The sequence below is a fragment of the Triticum urartu genome, chromosome 6, assembly GCF_003073215.2.
Source record: "Triticum urartu cultivar G1812 chromosome 6, Tu2.1, whole genome shotgun sequence".
In the NCBI taxonomy this organism is placed as follows: domain Eukaryota; kingdom Viridiplantae; phylum Streptophyta; class Magnoliopsida; order Poales; family Poaceae; genus Triticum; species Triticum urartu.
The window spans coordinates 460,010,348-460,027,034 of record NC_053027.1 but is presented as its reverse complement, the minus strand read 5'-3'; positions in this window follow the sequence as shown (position 1 = coordinate 460,027,034).

Here is a 16,687-nt window from a genome sequence, read left to right as displayed (position 1 = left end):
GGGACATTTTGGTGATGACCTAAGCACTATCAACACTTTGGCAATTCCAATGGGTTTCACTCGGTAATTCCGAGATGAAGTCGATGGGTTACAAAAAATTTTCCAGTGCACTTCGGTGGGACCGAATGTCATCTTGGTGAGACGGAGTTTATAGGGTTTAGGCAGTGGCTCTGTCAAGTGTATCTCGGTGGGTCCGGGTGTATGTGTATCGGTGGGACTGAGATGAACTTTAGGGTTTTTAGACGGATTCGAATGTGAGGGTGTGGCTAAGGGTGTTGGAGCAATATCTTCAAGCACTTGAGCAAATGACTCTTGGTCAAAACATCATCCCCATTCAATAGTATGGGCTTTCCTATGGACTCAATGTGATCTTGGATCACTTAACCAAAAATGTAGAGTCTTGGAGCTTTTGCCAATCCATGTATTTTGTAGCTTGAGGGGTCAACATCTCCATCCATCTACTTTCCTAGGTTGAACTTTTCCTTAAATGTACTTAAGGAAAACATTAGTCCTACAACATGTATGTTGGCATTAATTACCAAAATCATCAAGGGATAAAATATGCTTTCACCCTCCTTTCCCCTCCCCCTTCCTACCACTTCATTGCCATCACTCGTTGGGTGCATTTTACATAATTTTTTGTCACGCTTGCAACGGCTTGTGAAGTGAGCTAGCATATTTGCATCGATACGGTGGCCCCTCAATGTAAGTTCGGGCTGGTGGACGATTGACGTGTGTGATAAGTGTGTTTATTATTCAAAGTGACTATGTAATTACCCGTGCATCGCTACGGGAACCAAACAATTTTCAGCCCAACAAAGGTATCATGGAAAAACATGATGTTTTTTGGATCACTAGACAAACTACTCGATTTTACAAACATGACCCATACCAAAAAACATAAACATATTTTTTACATAGTAGGATCAAACAAGCATTTACAGAGGACAGTAAAAACAATGATAGGCAGGTTCAAATTAAAAGAATCAAATTCACATCATGATGATACGTCTTCACATCATGATGATACGTCTCCAACGTATCTATAACTTTTGATTGCTCCATGCTATTATATTATCAACCTTGCATGTTTTATATGCATTATTATGTTATTTTATATTATTTTTTGGGACTAACCTATTAACCTAGTGCCAAGTGTCAGTTGTTATTTTTTCTTTGTTTTTGTCTGTACAGAAAATCAATACCAAACAGAGTCCAAACGGAACAAAACTTTTTGACGATTTTTCTTGGACCACAAGACACCCTAGAAGCTTCGGGAGGAGGCCAGATGGGGCACGAGGCGGCGACAAGCTCAGGGGGCGTGCCCCCCAAGCTTGCAGCCCCCCTGTGGCTCATCTAACCCTAATTCTTCTTCTATAAATACCCAAATATTCCCCGTAGACCAGAAGGCACAAAAAATAATAATTTTCCGCCGCCGCAAGTTTCTCTCCTCGTGAGATCCCATTTGGAGGGTTTTTCGGTACTCCGCTGGAGGGGGATTTGATCACGGAGGGCTTCTACATCAACCTTGTTGCCCTTCCTTGATCACGGAGAGCTCCTACATCAACCTTGTTGCCCTTCCAATGATGGAAAAAAGGATGTATCTAGAACTAAAATACATCTAGATACATCCCCTTTTATTCATTTTGATGACAAGTATTTTCGGACGAAGGGAGTACTAAAACTTTATTCTACTAGATCAAGATATAACCAAAAGGATCGAACTAATATAAGCGATAAAGATAAAGATGTGATGGTGATATGATACTGGGGCACCTCCCCCAAGCTTGGCAGTTGCCAAGGGGAGTGCCCATACCCATGTATCTAGATCTCTTTCTTCGGAGGTGGTGATGAAGGAGTTGTTGATGAAGTAGGCTTGTCATCCATCTTCCAAGGCATAGGTTCACCATCATATAAAGATGAACAAGTCTCCGGGATCCTCAAATCTGTAGCCAAACTCATCCTCTTAAATCTGTATTCATTCTCACAGTTTTGGTTTTGCAGGTCATAGATCTGGGCTTGGAGATGCTTGATTTTCTCATGAAGCTTGAAGATGGCCTCCTCAATGCCTTGGCATCCAGCTTGTGATTGTTGGTGAACTCTGCGATCATCATCTGATTGGCGTTGAGTCCATGCTCCACCATCCCTTGACACTTGAAAACTTGTTGCTCCAGTTCTTCGAGTCTTGTCTCCACGCTTCTGGTCTTCTCAGGCCCCTCAACATCGCGGATGTGCAGCACCCCCTCACGCATCTCAATAGCTTGAGGGTGTCGCAGCACCTCCGCAAGGTAGGGGCTGATGACCTTCTCGAAAAACTTGTCATTGGGGGCGCTTGGAGACGTCATGGCAATCTAGATCTGTCAGGAAAAAGAGCTCGAAACACAAACATGAGATTTTTGCGTGGTACGGTGGTCAAAACCTTTAAGAGATTATATAATGATTTTTACCAACCAAAAGAAGTATCGTGCAAGAAAACGGAGTCTGGAAGGCACATGAGGTGGCCACAAGGATGGGGGGGCACGCCCTCACCCCTTGTGGTGGCCTCGTGTCTCTTTCAGACTACTTTTAATTTTCCTAATTTTTAAAATATTCCAAAACGGAGAAAATTTATCATTGGAAATGTTTTGGAGTCAGTTTACTTACCGTACCACATACCTATTCCTTTTCGGAGTCTGAAACGTTCTGGAAAGTGTCCCTTATGTACTCCTCTGGTGTTACGGTATGAATAATATTGGTCTCAACATTTATGGGAGTACCTAAGATATAATGTTTGATTCTTTGACCGTTTGTAAGTGCATCTAGTGCCACCCCTAGTTGGTTTTGGAGTATTGACGACAAACCTGGTTGAGGGACTAATGTGTTTGTGAGAATTGCAGGATAACACAGGTAGAAGTCCCTCATTGATTCGGTTTTCCTACCAGAGATGACCCCTAAAAATGTATGAAGACATTGAAGTCAAAGGTGGGATGTGAAGACATTCACATTGAAGACTATGACAAGAGAAGACATCGTGTGAAGACTATGGAGCGCGAAGACTTAGTTGTTTCGTCGTTCTTTTTCTTCTTCGTTGAGTCATAGGAACCACCGTACTGTTAAGTGGGGTCCAAGAGAACCAGTCAGAATGACTGAAGTGGTGCTTAACCAAAATCCTATATCTTCGAGCGAAGTCTATGAGAGCAAATCTTGTCCAGAATTGGATAAGTCAGCTTTGCTTGTAGCCCAAGTAAAGTTGCCGTGTGTGTTTGAAATCTGACCGTTGGAACATGTGTCAGTTCCTTAGTGACCCAGGGTCATTTTGAACAAATCAGGTCAGGTTGCCTAGTGGCTATAAATAGCCCACCCCCTACAACCATAAACGGTTGGCTGCTCAGATTTAGTGTACGGCTTTTGTCGTTTGAGAGCAACCCACCTCGAAGCCTTTGAGAGAGAATTCATTGCGAGGATAAAGCCATAAACACCCAGAGCCAAAGAGTGTTAGGCATCACTTAAGTCTTCCTGTCTGTGTGATCTGAAGACTTATTACACTTGAGGATTGTGAATCCTCCAGCCAGTTAGGCGTCGCGTTCTGAGCATCCAAGAGTCATTGTGGATCGCCGGTGAACGAAGTCTGTGAAGGTTTGGAAGTCTGCCTTGAAACTTACCAGGGTGATTGGGCGAGGACTGGGTGTCCTTAGCTCAAGGGGAATAAGGTGAAGACACGGTCTTCTGAGTTGAATCTCAGCCTCCCTAACCAGACGTACAGTTGTCACAACAACTGGAACTGGTCCAACAAATCATTGTCTTCAACGAGTCACTGGTTCTATCCTTCTCATCTCTTTATTTATAGTTGGTCCTTGTGAAGTCATTGTTCGTTTGCATTATCTTTTGTCTTCACTGAGTGACTGCTTGTTCTGATTGGCTTCGTACTATCTTCCTACCTGATCCATACTGCCTAACTGCCATTAGTTGTTGTGCTTTCACTTCATTGAATACTTGACTATGGTTTGCTTAGTGTAGTCTACCTTCCGCTGCATGGTAATAGGTTTGTTTCTATCGTTTGTCTTCGAAACTCACATGTTTTGAAGACTTTCTTAAAAATCGCCTATTCACCCCCCCTCTAGTCGATCACTAGCACTTTCAATTGGTATCATAGCAAGGTACTCCCTTGTTCTGTGTGATTCGGTTTAACCACCTGGAGTTTTAGCTATGTCGACTGCAGGGATAATCAAAGTCTCCGTTGCGTGCCCAGTCTTCGATGGAATTGAATATCCCTACTGGAAGAATAAGATGCGCATGCATCTTGAAGCCATTGATGTCGACCTATGGTATGTCGTCAAGAATGGCGTTCCCAAGGCTGGTGAAGGTGTCACCGCTGCTGATGTCAAGAAGTTCGTTCAACTAGACTCCACTGCCAAGAACATCATCTGTGGTCATCTGACCAAAGGACAGTATGGCCATGTGAGTCATCAAGACACTCCATCACCAAGCATGAAGTCACCAAGACACTCCTGAGATCACCTGACAGCTCGTTTGACACCCTAGCCTTGATGATTCAAGAACGTCCTGACTTCAAGACACTCGATCCGTCTGACATACTTGAAAGGCTCAACACACATGAGTTTCAACTTTATGAGAAAAGAGACATCTACGGTCCCAACTATGGGCGAACTCGTGCCTTGAAGGCAAAAGTTGTCTCCTCATCTGAAGAAGAATCTGACAGCAGTTCTGATGATCCTGAAGACATTGGAAAGGAGCTTGCTATGCTTGCGAAGAAGTTCCAAAAATTCACCAAGAAGAAAGGCTTCATAAAGGCTTCACGATCAAGCTCAAGGAATGATGAAGCTTCTGCTCATGACTATAAGAAGAGAACATGCCACAAGTGCAAGAAACCTGGCCACTACATCTCTGAGTGTCCACAGTGGGACAATGAGAACAACAACAAGAAGAAGAGCAAGGAGTGTGATTCTGATGACAAGAAGAAGAAGAAATACTCAAAGTCTTCTTCCAAGTCTTCCTCAAAGTCTTCATCACACAAGGAGAGCTCATCTGGCAAGGCTCGTGCGTTCGTTGGCAAGGAAATGGATTCAGAGGAGGAGTCCGCTTCTGAGGAGGCGGAGGTGGAGTCTGAGGAGGAGTCCGATTCTGGCGTTGCAAGTCTGGCTACATCATACGTTGCCAAGTCCATCTTCAACACTGAAGACAATGGCTTCATCACCGACGCTGATGCAAATGACAAGGACTACTCTGCTCCCACCTACTGCTTCATGACACGTGGTGCCAAGGTAAACACACACACTACTCACTATCAAACATCCAGTGAAGATGACTCTAATTGTGGTTCCAAACCCAGCTACAAAACACTTGCTAAAATTGCAACTGAACAACAGAAAGCTATGGAACATATTCAAAAACTGTTAGACAAAAGCGATGACCTGTTAGATGCTGAAATGACTTGATCTCAGTCCTTAATTGAAGACATAAAAAATCTTCATGTTAAGTATGAGGAACTTGAAAGTCGTCATGAAACGCTCTCAACAACTCATGAAAATCTTTCCTATGATTATCTTCAAAGGAAGCAAGATCTTGAGAAATTGAGAGCGGCTCATGAAGATCTTCAAAAGGAAAACAAGTCACTTCGCGCCAAACAGATCAGTTCCGCTCAGGAAGGATTTGAACCACCATGTCTTAAATGCATTGAGCGTGACAACACTACTTCTATTGCTAGATGTTCTACTGCTGCTACTATTGCAATATCTTCAACTGTTGATGTGGTAACTAACCCCTCTGCTGAGGATACCACTGCTATTGCTGATTAAAATGCTAGGTTGAAGACATTGCTTGAAACAGGGATGTACAAAAGTCTCAAAGGGCATCAGACACTATGTGATGTCCTCAAAAGGCAGATCCTGAACCGAAACCCTGGGAAAGAGGGTCTTGGGTTCGAAAGAAAAATGAATGCTGATGGCTCTTACTGGAAACCTGAGCAGTACCCCAAAACCACATGGGTTCTTGCAAAGGAACCTTCAGTGGATCCATCCACCCTGTCTGGCTTCACTTGTGCTAATCCCATTGTTATTGATGAATCCTTTGATGCGAACTATAAACTGTTTAAGAATCAAAATGGTCAAGTGTTTGCCAGGTATATTGGTACTAACTGCAGGAATGGGCCACCTATGAAGAAATTCTGGGTGCCAAAAAAGTGGTTGGAGAATCTTCCTGTGAATGTCGTCATGACACCACAGGTGAAGAAGACAAACCCCAGACCACAGGCTTCATATGGTCCAAAGGCTTCATACAGACAAAGGACTCACCTGAGTCGCACTAACGCAAATGTTTTGCAGGGAAACCATACTCAGGCCTATGAATATAAGCGTGTTTCATCAAACCGCCATGTTCATAAGACCAAGAACTACTCTGCTTATTCTTATGAGTACTATTGTCCACCTGCAAGACTATTTGCTAGGGCTCCAAAGCCAAAGTTCTCAGATGCTGCACTTAGACTTATTGCTTCGAAGCCACCCTTGAAGATGTGGGTGGCTAAGAAAGCTTAACTCTCTTTTGCAGGGAAGGGTCTCCAGCCAAAAATCAAATTCGTCTGAAGCCATTGCTGGGGACCTTAAACATCTTGTAGGGCGCAAGATCAAATGCCCAAATGGTCTTATTATGTATTTTGTTCCTGAGTCGCTTGTTACTTGCCCTATCAGTCCTAACCTCTATCTAAGCTTTCATAATCCACTTGCTTGTCAAATGTTTATGCTTCACAATTCTCTTCGTGAAGCCTATCCCCCTAACTGCACTATAGGGTATGACACCAGCTGCTTCAGAATGGATTATTGATAGTGGGTGTACTAATCACATGATTGGCAAGCGAAGTATTCTCATGGACTCAACTTTACGTCCATCTGACAAGAGTCACATCACATTTGCTAATACTGGTAAAAGCAAGGTATTGGGTCTAGGTAGAGTTGCAATCTCGAGGGATCAACACATGGATAAAGTAATGCTTGTTGAATCCCTTGGTTTCAGCTTAATGTCTGTCTCAATGCTTTGTGATTTAAACATGATTGTGATATTTGGAAAATATCATTGCCTTGTTCTAATGGAATCTTACAAGTCTCTAGTATTTGAAGGGTATCGGAAAGATGATTTGTACGTGGTAGATTTCTCAGCAGGACCACAGCTTGCCGTATGTCTTCTAGCAAAAGCTTCAGAATGCTGGCTCTGGCATCGGAGGCTAGGGCATGCTGGCATGAGGAACTTGCACACTCTTGCAAAGAAGAAGCATGTCATAGGCATCGAGGGTGTTAAGTTCAAGAAGGATCACTTATGCGGTGCCTGTGAAGCAGGAAAGATGACGAGGGCCAAGCATCCCTCGAAGACAATCATGACAACGACTCAACCCTTCGAACTTCTCCACATGGACCTCTTCGTTCCCACTCACTACTCAACTCTTACTACTACTACTTGTCTCTATGGCTTTGTCATTGTTGATGATTATTCAAGATATACTTTGGTGCATATAATCCTCTACAAGACTGAAGTGCAGGATGTCTTCAAACGATTCGCCAATCGAGCCATGAACAACTATGGCGTCAAGATCAAGCACATCAGAAGTGACAATGGCACTGAATTCAAGAACACTGGCCTCGACACTTATCTTGATACTTTGGGCATCACTCATGAATTCTCAGCTCCGTACACGCCGCAGCAGAATGGCATTGTGGAACGCAAGAACAGAACACTTATTGAGATGGCACGGACGATGCTCGATGAATACAAGACTCAAAGAAAGTTCTGGCCTGAAGCCATTGATACTGCATGCCATATCATCAACCATGTTTATCTTCACAAACTTCTGAACAAGACATCCTATGAGCTCCTTACTGGCAAGAAACCAAATGTCAGTTACTTCAGAGTCTTTGGTGCCAGGTGTTGGATCAAGGATCCACATCACACTTCAAAATTTGCACCGAAAGCACATGAAGGTTTTATGCTTGGATATGGAAAGGATTCGCACTCCTACAGAGTCTTCAACCTCTTTCACTATAAAGTGGTTGAAACTGTGGATGTGCGGTTCGATGAGACTAACGGCTCGCAAAGAGAGCACCTGCCAAATGTGCTAGATGAAGTTCCATCTAGTGAAACCATCAAACTCATGGGAACTGGAGAAATCATACCGTCTGAAGCTCAGCCTGAAGAGGAACTCATTATCTTTGCACCAGATCAACCTGAAGACAATGCTTAGCCTGACGACAATCCTTATAACGATGACAATGATCAGCAAGAGCAAAATCTTCGTCCTAATCATCCTCCTGTTGCAAATGAAGTATAGATTGAGAGAATAATTGATAGCATCAATGCACCAGGTCCACTCACTCGTTCAAGGGCAACACATCTAGCAATTTTCTATGGGCACTTCGCATTCGTCTCAATATCTAAACCCAAGAAAGTTGATGAAGCCTTCATGGAACCTGAATGGATTCAAGCTATGCAAGGAGAGCTTCAACAATTTGAGTTGAATAATGTATGGGAACTGTCAGATTTCGGGTTCCGGCAGACCCTTGAGGTTCGAACACTGGGGTGCGCGCGGAGATTTCGCCTTCTACCTACCTGCACCCATCCGCCTTGCTAAGATCTAAGCTATGGAAAGAACAGCACAAGAGACACAGGGTTTATACTGGTTCGGGCCACCGTTGTGGTGTAATACCCTACTCCAGTGTGTGGTGTGGTGGATTGCCTCTTGGGCTGATGATGATGAGCAATACAAGGAAGAACAACCTCGTGAGGGTCTATTCTTGGCTGTGGGGATGAACTGCTAGGAGAAGTTCAGTCACCCTTCTCTCTCTCTCTCTGTGGTGTTACTCGATCCGATTTTCCCTCCTCCTTTTCTACCCTGTGGGTGGCTAGTCCTATTTATAGGCAAAGGCCCTGTGCCTCTTCCCAAATATTGAGCGGGAAGGGCGCCAACAATTGGCCATTTTGAAGGGGAACATCTGGTACACTTATCCTGACTAAAGTTAGTCCTCGCCTGCCAAAGACTCTGGTGGTGATGCTGGCTTGGGCTCCACAATGACTTCCTCCCTGCCGTTGGACTGGTCTTGGTCTCGTTGCACCGAAACGGGTGCCTTTGCTTGATGCTCTCGCCTGCGCTTGCTCCCTTTGCACCAAAGAGGAAAGGAGGACACTGCGTGGGCTGGCGCCCGCCTGGCGCCCTTGGTCGTCATGGCTTGCATCACGGGCACCTCGTAAGGTACCCCGCCTTGATCTCTCCGCCTCCTCATGAGCTAGCTTGATGTGTCCGTGCCTGAGGAAGCTCCGTGTCGTCCGCCCCGCGAGGCTTGGCCCCTCGCGAGGGTCTTGGGTCTGCGTTGATGAAGACGGGACGTGCTGGGCCCCCTTTGAGCCACGCCGCAGGCCGCAGGCAGGCAAGTCTGGGGACCCTCGTTCCCAGAACGCTGACAGTAGCCCCCAGGCCCAAGGCGCGCTCGGACTTGGCCGTGCAGGGAGGCGAAAGGGAAAGGGCAAAGCGCCGCGGGCCCTAACAGCCTGCGGCCTTGGGCGCAGCGTGGCGGTTGATTGGACGTGGGCGTCTCCACTTCCCCATGGCACCTCGGCAACTGTGCGGATTGGACAAGTCCCTGCATGCAAAATCGGGTCATAATTACCTGCGATCGTGGGGGGGCGACGGTTGGCCCTCGCCGGCTATAAGTACGAATCGGCGCGCGCCCTTCCAGTTCATCCCCCCTTGCTTCTCCTTCTTCTTCATGGCCCCGTCGAGGAGGTTCTCGGCCGCAGAGGAGGGGAAGGCTCGTCAGGTTGAGCCTGCCTCTCCCCCGCCCAAGCGCGGCCGAGGGCGCCCTCGCAAACATCCTGTGGCCACGAGGGCAGCTCCCCATGGCCGCGGAGACGATTTCCAGCATGGTGACGGGCGGACCGCTGCGGGCGGGGGATGCGTTTTGGTTGCGCGTCCCCCTAGGCCGCGCTTTCGCGCGGCAGAGGTGCTGCCGAAGTTCGTTGTGTGGTCGGCGGAGCCGACTAGCACCCGGCTTCCGCTTCCTCGCTTCCTCCTCGGTGAGCTCCCGGCCGGCGCCCAGGGCGGCCTCTGGCTCTAGGCAGACAGCTGCTGCAGCCGGGCCTCATGGGCTTCACTGGAGGTCTCCGCAGCCGGGAGCCTGGCCTTGGCCCGCGGTTGGCAGACGTTTGCCCGCGCGCGTGGCCTAAGCCGTCGGTGCACCCTGCACTTCAAGTTTGACGGCGACGCCACCCTCTACGTGAGGGTGTTTGGGGAAGATGGTCGCCGCGCAGGGTGCTGCCCTGAGGACGACGATCGCGGCCGGGAACCCAGCCCCGGCGATGATGGAGAGGACAACGCTCGCGTGATTGGCGGCGCTCAGGGTTCCCCAAGCTTCACCAGTTCTTCTTCAGGCGACGGCTCTTCTAGCGGTGGCCGCGGTCAGCGTCCACGCCATCGTATCTGCTTGAGAGGTGGCAGCGTGTCTGCCCGCCGTCGCGCATCGGTGAAGCGCGAGAGGGAGTCTGCCTGAGCGCCGGAGGCAGCTCGGGTCTTCCCTGCAGGCCGGTGTGAGGCGAGCCGCGCCTGATTTGTTCTTCCTTTTCCTTTTTCCCGCGTAAAAAGACAGTAGTGTGGAGCCCCGCGGGGGCGTGTTTGGGTTATTGCTGTTAATCGTCGCTTTGCTACCGTTTCGTGCCTTCCGGCTATGTGCCCACGCATGGGTAGTTCCCGGCCCCAGCCGTGGGGGGGCGACCGACCCAGGCCCTGTGTTTGTGTCGCGGTGCCCGTGGGGCACGGACTGGAGGGGTGCTCCTATAATGGACCCAGGTCGCGAAACCTTTGAACGACTAGGACAGGAACTCTCGCGAGGGCGCTCGGCTGCCCCCCCTCGTGAGGCCTTGCATAAGAGAAATCGAGGCAGGAGAGTGAAAAGTCGAAGAACCACAAGCCAAAGACGGCAACAACTTCAATAAAACTTCGAATGAGAACGAACAAGCCAACTGTGAAAAGCAAATGAAAAAGCCGCGTCCAGCACCTAATCTAGTCTTCGACGTCTTCTCACCAGCGCAAAGCTAAGTGCTGCCACTGAGCATGGGAGGGAGCCCCAGGGCCTGAGGCCGGCGCTCCTAAGACTCCGGGGCGTGTACAGCCCCAACTCATTATTACGTGAGAGTATCATGGGCGGCGAGCTTCACAGGCGTTGGCCTTCTTCACAGGCTCCGGGCCTTTTCCAAAACGCGACAGCTTCACAGGCATTCACCTTCTTCACAGGCTCCGGGCCTTTTCCAAAACGCGACAGCTTCACAGGCATTCGCCTTCTTCACAGGCTCTGGGCCTTTTCCAAAACGCGACAGCTTCACAGGCATTCGCCTTCTTCACAGGCTCCGGGCCTTTTCCAAAACGCGACAGCTTCACAGGCATTCGCCTTCTTCACAGGCTCCGGGCCTTTTCCAAAACGCGACAGCTTCACAGGCATTCGCCTTCTTCACAGGCTCCGGGCCTTTTCCAAAACGCGACAGCTTCACAAGCATTCGCCTTCTTCACAGGCTCCGGGCCTTTTCCAAAACGCGACAGCTTCACAGGCATTCGCCTTCTTCACAGGCTCCGGGCCTTTTCCAAAATGCGACAGCTTCACAGGCATTCGCCTTCTTCACAGGCTCTGGGCCTTTTTAGGGGTAGAACCTCCGGAGGTGCTGGATGTTCCATGCGTTCTGGACCTGCACCCCCTCCTGAGTCTCCAAGCGCGCGGAGCCGGGCCTGGAAACATGAACAACCTTGAACGGGCCCTCCCACATGGGAGAGAGCTTGTGCAGTCCCTCCCTAGAGAGAACCCGCCTGAGCATGAGGTCTCCTACCTCGAGAGTTCTGGGGCGGATGTTGCGGCAGTGATATCGTCGCAGTGCTTGTTGGTACCTCGCCGCTCGCAGCGCGGCTTCTCGGCGACGTTCCTCCCCCAGCACGAGGTCCATCCCCCGCATGGCGTCCTGCTGCGCCTCGTCGAAAGCCAGGACCCGCGCAGAGCGACGTCTGACCTCGTGAGGGAGGACCGCTTCGGCTCCGTAGACCAGGAAGAACGGGGTCTCTCCAGTTGGCTTGGTCGCGGTTGTGCGGATGGACCACAACACGGACTGAAGCTCGTCGTACCAACCTCTGCCGCAGGCCTCCAGCTTCTTCTTGAACGTCCTGGTCTTGAGGCCCCTTAGGACCTCTGCGTTGGCTCGCTCGGCCTGGCCGTTGCTTCGGGGGTGCGCCACCAAAGCGTAGCATATCTGCGTTCCAAGGTTAGCACAGTATGTTTTGAAGAGGTTACTGGTGAACTGCGAACCGTTGTCCGTGATGATGCGGTTCGGCACCCCGAACCGGCTCACGATGCCCCTGATGAACTTGACTGCGGAACCCACGGGGATGGTGCGGACGGCCTCTACTTCAGCCCACTTGGTGAACTTGTCCACGGCGACGTAGAGGTAGCGGTAGCCCCCTGGCGCCCGAGGAAACGGGCCCAGGATGTCCAGCCCCCAGACTGCGAATGGCCACGAAAGGGGTATAGTCTGCAGGCCTCCTGCCGACTGATGGATCTGCTTGGCATGGAACTGGCAGGCCTCACAAGCTTTCACTAGTTCGATGGCGTCATTGAGTGCGGTGGGCCAATAAAACCCACTACAGAATGCCTTGCCGACGAGGGTCCGTGATGATGAATGATGTCCACAGTCTCCGCCGTGTATATCTTCCAGCAGTTCCTTTCCTTGCTCCCTGGAGATGCAGCACAGGGACACATCGTTTGGTCGCTTCTGGTAGAGCTCTCCATCCTTGATGCAGTATGCCGTGGCCTGTCGTGCCACATGCTCCGCTTCCTCCTCCTTCTCCGGCAGGGTCCCTCGTGTTAAGTAACTCCGGAGCTCCGTGATCCAGCACCCCTCCTGAGGTTCCATCGTCAGGAGCAGGCGTGCTCCTGAGGCCGGGCCACAGACCGGGGCTCCTGAGGCAGGTGGCTGGGGGAGCTCCTCCCGAGGCTGAGCCGTGTTTGATAATGACGGCAAGGCTGAGGGCTTGAAGAGCCGCTCCTCGAAAACGCCAGGCTCCTGAGGTAACCGCCTGGACGCCCGTTTGGCGATGTCGTCGGCCTCCTGACTGGTGCCACGAGGCACATGCTGCAACTCCAACCCCCAGAACTGCTTCTCCATCCTGCGGACCTCCGCAAGGTAGGCTTCCATGTGCTCATCTTTTGGCTCGTACACCTTGTTGGAGAAATTGACAAGGAGCTGCGAATTGCCCTTGATGGTGAGGCGTTTCACCCCCAGGGCAGCTGCGGCCTTCAAGCCCGCTATTAAACCTTCATACTCCGCTATGTTGTTGGAGACCTTTTCACCTTGCTGGAAACAGAGCTGTACAGCATAGTAGAGCTTGTCCTGAGTGGGCGATATAAGCACCGCCCCAGCCCCAGCGCCATGCCTGGAGAACGCCCCATCGAAGTACATGACCCGGCCTTCTGGCGCCTCACCTCCCGGGGAGAGGGACCGATCCTCGTCGGCCTTGAGGCCTGGTGCCTCCGTCCATTTTGCCACAAAATCCGCCAATGCTGCTCCCTTGATGACCCTGGTCGTGCTGAATTCGAGCTGAAACGCTTGTAGTTCTATGTTCCACTCAGCGACCCTTCCAGCTGAGTTAGGGCTCGTGAGCACTCTCTCCAGGGGGTATGACGAGACGACCTTGATGGGGTGACCCTGAAAATAGTGTCGCAACTTGCGCGAGGCCACCAGTAGCGCGAGGAGGAGCTTCTGAGGCATGGGGTATCGTGCCCTCGCGTCCCGCAACACCGTGCTGATGAAGTACACTGGGTGCTCAACAAGGTTGGGTGCGTCAGTGATGGTGGCGCCCTTCGGAGACCATGGCGCCTCCTGAGGCGGTGAGGCCTCCTAAGGCTGGCCATCCGGGAGAGGGGCCTCTTCCGCCTCCGGTGCACTCCTCCGCGGCGGCTGATCCTCCTCTGCCGCGGTGGCGGTTTCTGTGGGCCTTCCTTGTTCCTGTTTTGCCTTGTCCCGGGCTGCTGCTGTGGTTTTGATTCGACGCTCCTCTCTAACCGCCACCAGGGCTGCGCTGGCGGAGTAGGAAGTGGCGGCGAGGTAAAGCACCAGGGGCTCTTGAGGGCGCGGAGCCACCATGACCGGAGGGCTGGTCAGGTATCTCTTGAGATCCTGGAACGCCTTGTCGGCCTCTTCGGTCCACTCAAAGGGCCCCTTTTTCTTCATTAGCTGGAAGAAGGGCAGCGCTCGCTCCCCCAACTTGGAGATGAAGCGCCCTAGCGCGGTCACGCGCCCAGTGAGCTTCTGCATTTCTCTAAGGGTCTTTGGCAGGCTCATGTCCTCGACCGCCTTGACCTTTTCCGGGTTAGCCTCGATGCCTCGGTGGGACACGAGGAAACCCAAGAGCTTGCCCGAGGGGACTCCGAACACACACTTCTCTGGGTTGAGCCGCAGGTCCACTGCGTTGAGGCTCGCGAAGGTTTCCTCCAGGTCTTGTATCAGGGTCCTGGCCTCCCAAGACTTCACCACAATGTCATCGACGTAAGCCTCAACATTCTTCCCGAGCTGCGGGCCTAAGGTGATGTGCATCAGCAGCTGAAAGGTCGCCCCTGCGTTACGCAGCCCGAAGGGCATGCATGTGTAGCAGTACACTCCACACGGGGTTAGGAAGGCTGTATTTTCGACGTCTTCTACCGCCATCTTGATCTGGTGATACCCAGAGAAGGCATCCAAGAAGCATAGCAGGTCGCATTCCGCGGTGGAATCGACGATTTGGTCGATGCGGGGGAGCGGGAATGGATCTTGCGGGCATGCCTTGTTGAGGTTGGTGAAGTTGACACACATGCGCTCCTTCCCTCCCTTCTTTGGCACGACGACAGGGTTGGCCAACCAATCCGGGTATCGGACCTCGCGAATAACCCCGGTGGCTTCTAGTTTGCGGGTCCCTTGGACGATGAAGGCCTGCTTTTCTGTGGACTGCCGCCTTGCCTTCTGCTTCACAGGGCGCACGTTGGGGCACACGTTGAGGTGATGCTCGATTACGCTCCTAGGAATCCCCGCCAACTGGTCAGGCTCCCAAGCGTATACCTTCTTGTTTGCACGCAGGAACCCGACCAGGGCCTCCTCCTGCTCGGGTTCGAGGTTGGCGCCTATGGTGAAAGTGGCGTTGGTGGACCCGTCCTCATCGATGGGTATCTGCTTGGTTTCTGCCTTGTCTTGGGTGAACAACTGTTTCTTCTTGGCGGGTGCAGCCCCCATGGGCTCGGGGGTCTCCGAGTCGGCGGGCTGTGCCGACGCCGCCGTCTTGAAGGCGAGCTTGAGCACTCGCAGCGCGTCTCCGGTGTCCCCGTGCACGGTGAGGACACCGCTGCTCCCGGGCATCTTCATGAGGTTGTACGCCGGGTGCGTCGCGGCCATGAACTGGGCCAGCACTGGGTAGCCGAGGATGGCGTTGTAGGGGAGGCCGATGGGGGCGATGTCGAAGTCGACCAGCTCCGTGCGGAAGTTGTTGTAGGTGCCGAAGGTTACTGGGAGCCGGATCTGTCCCAAGGAGCTGGACGATCCGCCCCCAACGTCTGAGAAGGGTCGGCTCGGTTGCAGCCGTTCCAGGGGTATGCAGAGGAGGTTGAAGGCCTCAACCGAGAGCACGCTGAGGCCCGCACCGCCGTCGATGAGAGTTCTGGTGACGTCCACCTGGCAGATGGTGGGTGTGCACAGCACGGGGAGCGCACCCGAGCAGGCTGAGTTGGAGGGGTGGTCCTCCAAGCTGAAGGTCAGGCCGGCCTTGGGCGCCGCCCGGTCCGGGAGAGCCCCCTGCCGCGTGGAAGCGGCGCTGACCCGGCGGATGAAAGGCTTGACGTGGTGACTTGTAGGCGGCGCCTGCGAGCCGCCCAGGAGGGCCGCGACGACCGGGGGTGCTGGTGTAGCTTGGTGGGCGGGGGAGAGGCCGCGGAGCTCTTCCCAAGAGGCCATGGAGGCTGCCGGCAGGTGGAGCAGCCATGCGCACGGAGCGCCGGTGAGGGCCATGGGGAGCCAGTTGTCCATGACCCTATCGTCACCTCCAGCTTTGAGGATGGCCTCCTCGTACGCCAGCAAGAAGGCCAGCAGATCAGTCGCGCCGCCGTAGCGCGGCGGCGTCGTTGGCTTGAACTGGTCCGGCCACCGTACCCGTTGCAGGGCTGGGGCCAGGGCTCGGAGCCCCCTGGCCCCCGTGCTGGTGCTGGCGCCGGCGGCCGGAGCAGGCGACACGCTTCTCATCGTGAGGCAGGTCGTGGCGGTGGCGGAAGGGAAAACTCCGGTGCACCCCCTACCTGGTGCGCCAAATGTCGGATTTCGGGTTCTGGCAGACCCTTGAGGTTCGAACACCGGGGTGTGCGCGGAGATTTCGCCTTCTACCTACCTGCACCCCTCCGCCTTGCTAAGATCTAAGCTATGGAAAGAACAGCACAAGAGACACAGGGTTTATACTGGTTCGGGCCACCGTTGTGGTGTAATACCCTACTCCAGTGTGAGGTGTGGTGGATTGCCTCTTGGGCTGATGATGATGAGCAATACAAGGAAGAACAACCTCGCGAGGGTCTGTTCTTGGTTGGGAGGATGAACTGCTAGGGGGAGTTCAGTCACCCTTCTCTCTCTCTCTCTCTCTCTCTCTCTCTCTCTTCTCGATTGCGACCCT